Raw genomic sequence first — 7,649 nt, 5'->3', positions numbered from 1 at the left:
CAGATAAAGAAGAACAGCTGATGCCATCGCTCAAGGGAGATTAATGGAAGAGATATGAGTATTCAGATTTCACAGAGGTTCAAGAGCTTTGGGTTCTATCTGGATTTGCAAATGGAAGCTAATAAAAAGAAGTTTATGGATGAATTTGTGAGAGTATTATTGCCGAAAATTCAGTGAAGAAGATTGAGTACTGCCACTTATGTGTGATGAATTGAAGATGATAAATGGGTGATCTAGAGTTTATATACAACTGTGTATGTTGGGTTTGTTTCGAATCTTGAAATTGTGCAGGGAAGGAGACATAGAAAGGCTTGGAAATCAAGAGCACGGTTGTCTCTGCAATGTCAAAATCATGCACATTTAGTGCTCGGCAGAATGTCTGAATCCAGCAGGGAATCGAAGAGCAGTTGCCAGCCATGGTTCCAGTGGCTCGTAAGTTCAGCTGAGAGAGATGTGAGCTCGAAAACAAGCTAGGACAGGGAGTCGAGCAAGACACAGAGTTTGTGCTCAAGATTATAGTGGTTTTGGCTTTGCTTTTGAATCGAGAAAACAGGGAGGAAAGGTGTAACAAGGGTCTTCTGCCGATGATTTGCTAGACCAGATTGTGGGTCTCATTGAAGTGTGATTTATGGGTCCAAGGAGTGATTGCCGAGGGTCAGTACAGGCTTTGAAGCCGAATGGAGAAGGGAATTGTGTACGGACTGTTTAGAGTTTTGAGCAAAGTTTGGCCGAGAAGTCAGGGAAGAAGTGGGTATTGAAGACCCCTGTGTTTAGTTTATCAAGTTTGATTTTGAGAATCTTGGCCAGAAAAACAGTTAAAGAAGTTATTACAGTGAGGCCTTGCCGTTGGATTTGTGGTTGTATGCGCTATATTTGGATTGTTTTAGAGTTTGTGTTCGATAAGGAAAGTTGGGATCTTGCCCAATACGAAATTGCAGGTAGGTTGAAGCTATAAAAAGTGATTGAAGGCTACAGAAAGAAGAGATCCCATAACCCCTTACCACTGCCGTTCACAGTCAACAGAGAGGAGCTCTCTGCTCCTCTCCAAGCCATCTCCATCACCACCAGTTCCCTTCCACCTGCACACATCCATCTCCAATCATCATCACCACCATCTACCATCTGCATATATCACCATCACCTGCATCCATCATCATTACCACCACCTGTTTGCTGCAGTCAACCATCTCACAACTACCAGCACCTCCACCAGTTCAGTCCACCTCCATCTCTCCGCACCTGTCTGTCCAGCAGCAGTATCATCATCACCAGTAGCTGCAGTTCGCGTCAACCGGAGTACCAGGCCTTCCACAACAGCACCAAGGAAGCAGCAGTTCTTAATTCACAGTCACCATTCCATCCACCAACAGCAGCGCGCTCTCGCACCTGCAGTCCATACATTACTACCTCCATCTGTTCGCCGCAACAATACCATTCCACCAGTCCACCTGCTCTTTACTTGGGTTTGCTTATTTAGTTTTGATTGGATTTGATGTTTCCTTGCCATGAATTCCAGTAGCTAATTCCTTGTTTGGTTAGGGATATTTCGAAGCTATGTGACATGAATTTTCATTGATTTATTCAAGTTCTTCACAATATTGTTTTATTGATTGTCTTCTACTGTGCTTATGACCATGGATTGTTTTCAAGTATTTAAAAGGCCAATTAGATATCTTGTTTGCGATACTAAAGCTAGATTTTAGAACCGTAATCCGTAATTGTTATGGTAATATAATCACAAGTAGCAAAGCATCAACGTTGCAATGGGATGTTGTGGATTTTGGTGTGTAGATGACAACCCTAAGTTAACATGTCGCACTTACGAGCATGTGGTTAGGATCAATCCGACTCATAGAACATATCGGTTAGTTAAGTTACACTAGAGAGCTTATTCAAAGTGGCTTGATTGACTAGAAGCGAGTAGAGAACTTATTTTACGAAGTGACTTTGGAGTTTAATGGACTTGTTGAACTTATAACTTGTCTAGGATCGTCAATAAACGTATTTTGAAGAAGATTCATGTTCACTAGTGGAGAAAGACCCCCTAATCATTCTCATCCTCATTGATCATATTCATATTTATCTTGTAGTTTTTGCATTATTCATATTTTCAGAAATTAAATCGACAACTTTAGCTAAACTCTCCCTTAGGAACGAACCTGCTTATCCGTATACTACTTGTTAGTTTAAAGAAGAGTAAGGAATATATTTTTTGTGAGTTTGACACCTCATCAAACATCAATTCCAAGCGTGACCGGTCATCACCTCCTCCCATTTACTCACCCATTTACCATCTCTTAATGAGACCAGAGTACGTTTCACTTCGACTTGTATAAATAGGTCTTACCTATTTCCATCGAACAACAAGTTCAGTCAGGAGCAATACAACACTCAGAAACATTTGGTAGCTTTTCATCTGTTAGCTTCCCATTTTCTGATACAAGTCGTAAAACAACTGCTCTTCCAGAATCAACGTGGTCTCAACACTTTATTCGCTTCCCTCCCCAAAACCAACCCATTCTCCTCCTCTTTGTGACCGAAGCAAGTCTGGAACGGCCATTTCTTAGTTTAGGCCGGATTTGGACAGATTGATATCTCGAATCTAAAGTACTCCCTTGCAATACATTGTTTAGGGTTTAAATTCGTTTCTCACCCACACACCCGAAATTACCAAAATCAGCAGAAACCGTTTTCACCCTCAAACACCACCGTTAGATGAAAACCTGATTTAGATTCAAGCTAATATATCTCAACCGTTAGATCGAAATCTTAGCTTGTTATGCACAAATGGAATGCACGCTTATAGGTTTGTTAACCGTACCCAAACGTGTACATTGTTGGTTCAATAATAGTCAACCAAAAGGTTAGCCATTTGAGCATTTCATACCAACCACTTTCTTCTTCACCATAACTAGTTCAAATGACTCATATGAACTAGTTAAAGAGTTGTTCAACTGCAAGGAAATCTCATGTACTACACAAGACACAATTGAAGCAAAGATGATTCGATTCACATGAGTCGATTCATGAACTTTATAGCCACGGTTTACAAAAGCATTCCTTAGTCTTTATAAGTTAAGTTCAGAAATCATATTTAGATATATAACCTACAAAAGTTCGCAGACTAGGTTCGCGGACTTGAGGTACTGGAAAGAGTTTACAAACTCCAGCAGAAATTCTCGGGTTTGAGAACTTCGCCGGTTCGCGGACTGGGTTCGCGGACTTGGTTCACGCAAGCAGTTTGTTAACTCAGCTGAAATTCTCGGGTTTGAGAACTTCGGCAGTTCGCGGACTTGGCTACTAGACATTTTCTAGTATAGGACTTATGCACATATGTGTTTCCACAACATACTTATGTCCATTATGGTTATGTAATCTAAACTCTTATTCCAATCATTGAAACATTCTTAGAGGACGTTATATAGTTGTTACATTATTTCTCGTCAAAGCAATTTTCAAGATGATTGAAACATATCATGACTTGCGCCACTAGGTAAAAAAAAAACATGGTCGAAGCGAAACGCTTACCAACACATATTTCGAGATATAGATAGGCGAGATATACTCGGCTCGAAATACCAAATGTGTATAATCTAAAAATCTATATATAGCATACGACTTTTGTCTCAAGAAGTAGGAGATAGAATAGATAGACTTTTGAGTGATAGAATAAATAGACTTTCGGTCTGTGAATAACGGCTACATAGCGTCCTCTGAGAATGTCTCAATGGTTGGAATTAGAGTTTAGATTACATAACCATGTATTCCTTGAACCGAAGTTTTCGAACTTTGTTGATCAAGAGAAATCGGTAGGATTGTGGAATTGGCTTGCGAAGTCCGCAAACTGACGGAAGTTTTCATACCGAAAATTTCTGCTGGGATTTTTCCAAAAATTCGTTTGTGTGCTAAGTCCGCGAACTGGCGGAAGTTCTCGACCGAGAATTTCTGCTGAGTTTGGAAAACTCAACCGATTGAACTTAAGTCCGCGAACTTGTTTGTGATCTTAAGTGGTTATGATCTAAAGATGTGCTCTGAACATGATACATTAAATTACTAAGGAATGCTTTTGCAAACCGTGGCTATAATGTTCATGAGCCGATTCAATCGAATCGTATCATCTTTGATTCAATTGTGTCTTGTGTAGTTACATAAGATATCATAGAAATTGAACAACTCTTAACTAGTTCATTTGAAGTCAATTGAACTAGTTATGGTGAAGAAGAACCAGGTTAATATGAGATGCTCATATTGTTAACCTTTTGGTTACTATGTTGAACCAACATGTAGTACACGTTTGGGCACGGTTTCACAAACCCAATAAACGTGTATGTCAATTGTGTGTGAAAAGCTTTGTTTTTCGATCTAACGGTTGAGAAATATTAGCTTGAACCTAAATCAGGTTTTCATCTAACGGTGAATATGGACTGCTTTTTAACTAAGGAAAAACCCTGATTTGAAAGGCTATATATAGGGGACTTCTAGCTAGAGCAAAACTTAATCCCCACACGTTTGTGTGATACTAGTGCGCTCTCTAGAGTCGATCTCCATTAACCTTTGATTTTCTTCTCTAAAATCAGGTTAACGACTTAAAGACTTCATTTGGATTGTGAAGCCAGGACGATACTGCTTTTATCGTAGTTGTGTGATCTGATCTTGCATTTTCTATCGTCCGAGTACAATCGATTTGATTGGCTTGAGATCGTGAGAGTTCTCCGATAGGAAAGATAAAGAAGTCACAAACATCTTCGTCTCACTGTTTGTGATTCCTCGATAATCCGCTTGTGTAGTCAGAAAGGATTATTGAGAGGTGATTGATTAATCTAGGCTGTTCTTCGGGAATATAAGACCGGATTATCAATTGGTTCATGTTACCTTTATTTTATATCTAAAGACAGAACAAAACCTAGGGTTTATCTGTGGGAGACAGATTTATCCTTTGATAGACTTTTGTGTGTGAAACAGATTTGTTTATTGTTAAAGCCTGCGATTTTGGGTCATAGAAACTCTTAGTTGTGGGTGAGATCAGGTAAGGTAATCAAGTACGTAGTATCCTGCTGGGATCAGAGGCGTAGGAGTACAACTGTACCTTGTATCAGTGGGATATTGATAGGGGTTCAACTATAGTCCAGTCTGAATTTAGTTTGTAGTAGGCTAGTGTCTGTAGCGGCTTAATACAATGTGTATTCAATCGGGACTAGGTCCTGGGGTTTTTCTGCATTTGCGGTTTCCTCGTTAACAAAATTTCTGGTGTTTGTGTTATTTCTTTTCCGCATTATATTTTTATATAATTGAAATAATACAGGTTGTGCGTTAAGATCATCAATTGGAAATCCAACCTTTGGTTGTTGATTGATATTAATTGATCCTTGGATATTGGTCTTTGGTACCATCCAAGTTATTCCTTGTGTTTGATTAAAAAGACTCGCTATTGTTTTATCTTGAGTATTAATCAAAACAAGTGAGAGATATTAACTCTTTGAGATACTTTATTCTAGATTGAGTCTGACTGTCTAGTTGATTCTCTAGCAAAGTATTTCGGAGTTAGTCCATACAGATTGCTAATCGAATTATTGGGTGGTATTGTTAGACCCCCGCTTTTTCAATTGGTATCAGAGCAGGCAAACATATTAAAGACCTCATCAGTCTGTGTTTGTAGCGATCTGACTCTATGGATAGAGGTGTTATCTCAGTTAACGTACCGCCAGTCTTCGATAGCTCTAATTACTTATGGTGGAAAATTGCTATGCGAGCTTTTCTTCAATCGCGTGATTTTCAATCATGGGCATATGTGGTTAATGGTTATGATGCTCCTGTTGTGGCAGCCAGTGATGTAAACGTTCCCAAAGCTATTGGTGAATACTCCCCTGCCGAGATACTTGCTGCAAAGCAAAATTCTGACGGTTTGAATGCTATCATACATGCCATTACCCCAAATCTTCAGCATCATGTGACAAATTGCACTAGGTCTAAAGATACTTGGGATATCTTAGAAACCTTATTTGAAGGGAACTCCAGTGAAAAGGATGCTAGGCTTCAAAACCTTAATTCCGATTGGGAGAACCTTCGTATGGCGGATGAAGAAATATTTGATGAGTTTAATCACAAAGTATATGAAATTGTGAATGCATCTTTTGCATTGGGTAAGACTATTCCTGAAAAGGACATTGTGATGAAAATTCTCAGATCGTTGCCATCTAGATACGAGTCTAAGAAGCATGCCATCGTTGAGGGAAATAACCTTGATAATCTTTCCAGAAACACCTTGGTTGGAAAGCTTAATATCTTTGACCATGAGCATACATCCAAAGTAGGTAAGGATGTTGCCTTTAATGCACAGAAGAACACTAAGTTGCTTGTCAAAGGAAAAAAGTGTTCATGTTTCTGAGGATGATCTGTCTGAGGATGATTTTTCAGATGAAGATCTTGACAAATCAGTCTCTTTGATCACAAGACAGTTTAGTGATCTTCTGTTGAAGAGAAGTAAATGGTTTTCAAGAGACAAACCTAAGTCATCAGACAAACCTTACGGTTGTATACCTCCTAAAAACAGGGATGCTGACGAGGACATGCCTCAGTGCTTTAAGTGTAAGGGTTTTGGCCATTTTGCTAATGAATTCCCAAATCATAGAAAATACACTGGGAACAAAGGTCTAGTTGTAACACTTGATGAGATGTCAGAAACCTACGACTCCGATGAAGATAGGAAATCAAATGTTGGTCTTTTATGTGAAAACATTGATTTTGATGGTTGCAACAACACCTATATCAATCTTGATGGTTTTGGTAAAGAAGAAGACCCAATCAAGCTGGAAGATTCAATTGAATCATCTTTTGGAAACATTGTTTGTGATACTTCAGGATCTACTATGTGTTTAGCTGTTGTCGCTCCACGGATGCCTGAATACTATCCAAGTTTGACGTGCTCGTTTTGTTCGATGAAGGGACACGAACTATCAAGGTGTTACAAGTACAAACATCAAGTGAGGCACGCCAACAAACTTCGACGAAGAGCAAATCATTTAGCAAGAAAGCTTAAACTTGCCCAGAAGACTGCTGAGGTATGTAAGATTTTATCTTCGTTTAAGAAGCCAGTTTCCAAAGAAAGACCATTTGAGAAGAAAGTATGGTCAAATCATTTTGATAGACATAAGTATGTGGATTCCTCTTCTGAGGAAAATGGTGGAAAAATTATTGTTCACCACGGCACAAATTAATTGTGTTGATTGGTAAATCTTGTCTCATGTGCCTGATCAAAAGAGACAAGATCATGAACGCACAGGCTTTAGGAAAGGGTGTTTTCTTAGGGTTGTTGTTTTCTGTCTATCAAATAAAAGAAAGGGTTATTATCGACAATTCTACTCTTTATTGGGTTTAGAGTTGAACGACCAAGAACCTGTTTATAGGTTTCGAACCCTACACTCATTTTTCCTTCTTGATATTCTTTATATCTCAAGACTGCTTAATGAGATTGTGAATTCCATCCACAAAAATCAGTTGGTTATAACTGTTCTCAAAGCATTGTGTCTATGGAGAGAAAAGATGTCAACATGATTGCTAAGTCATCATTCAAGGAAAAAGAAAAATCTCTTGTTTCTAGGTCTTTAAAAAGAAAAAGAACAAGAAAGCCAAAGCTTGTACCTTCTAACTCT

This window comes from Papaver somniferum, chromosome 3 (assembly GCF_003573695.1).
Source record: "Papaver somniferum cultivar HN1 chromosome 3, ASM357369v1, whole genome shotgun sequence".
NCBI classification, from domain to species: domain Eukaryota; kingdom Viridiplantae; phylum Streptophyta; class Magnoliopsida; order Ranunculales; family Papaveraceae; genus Papaver; species Papaver somniferum.
Note: the sequence above shows the minus strand (reverse complement) of the source record.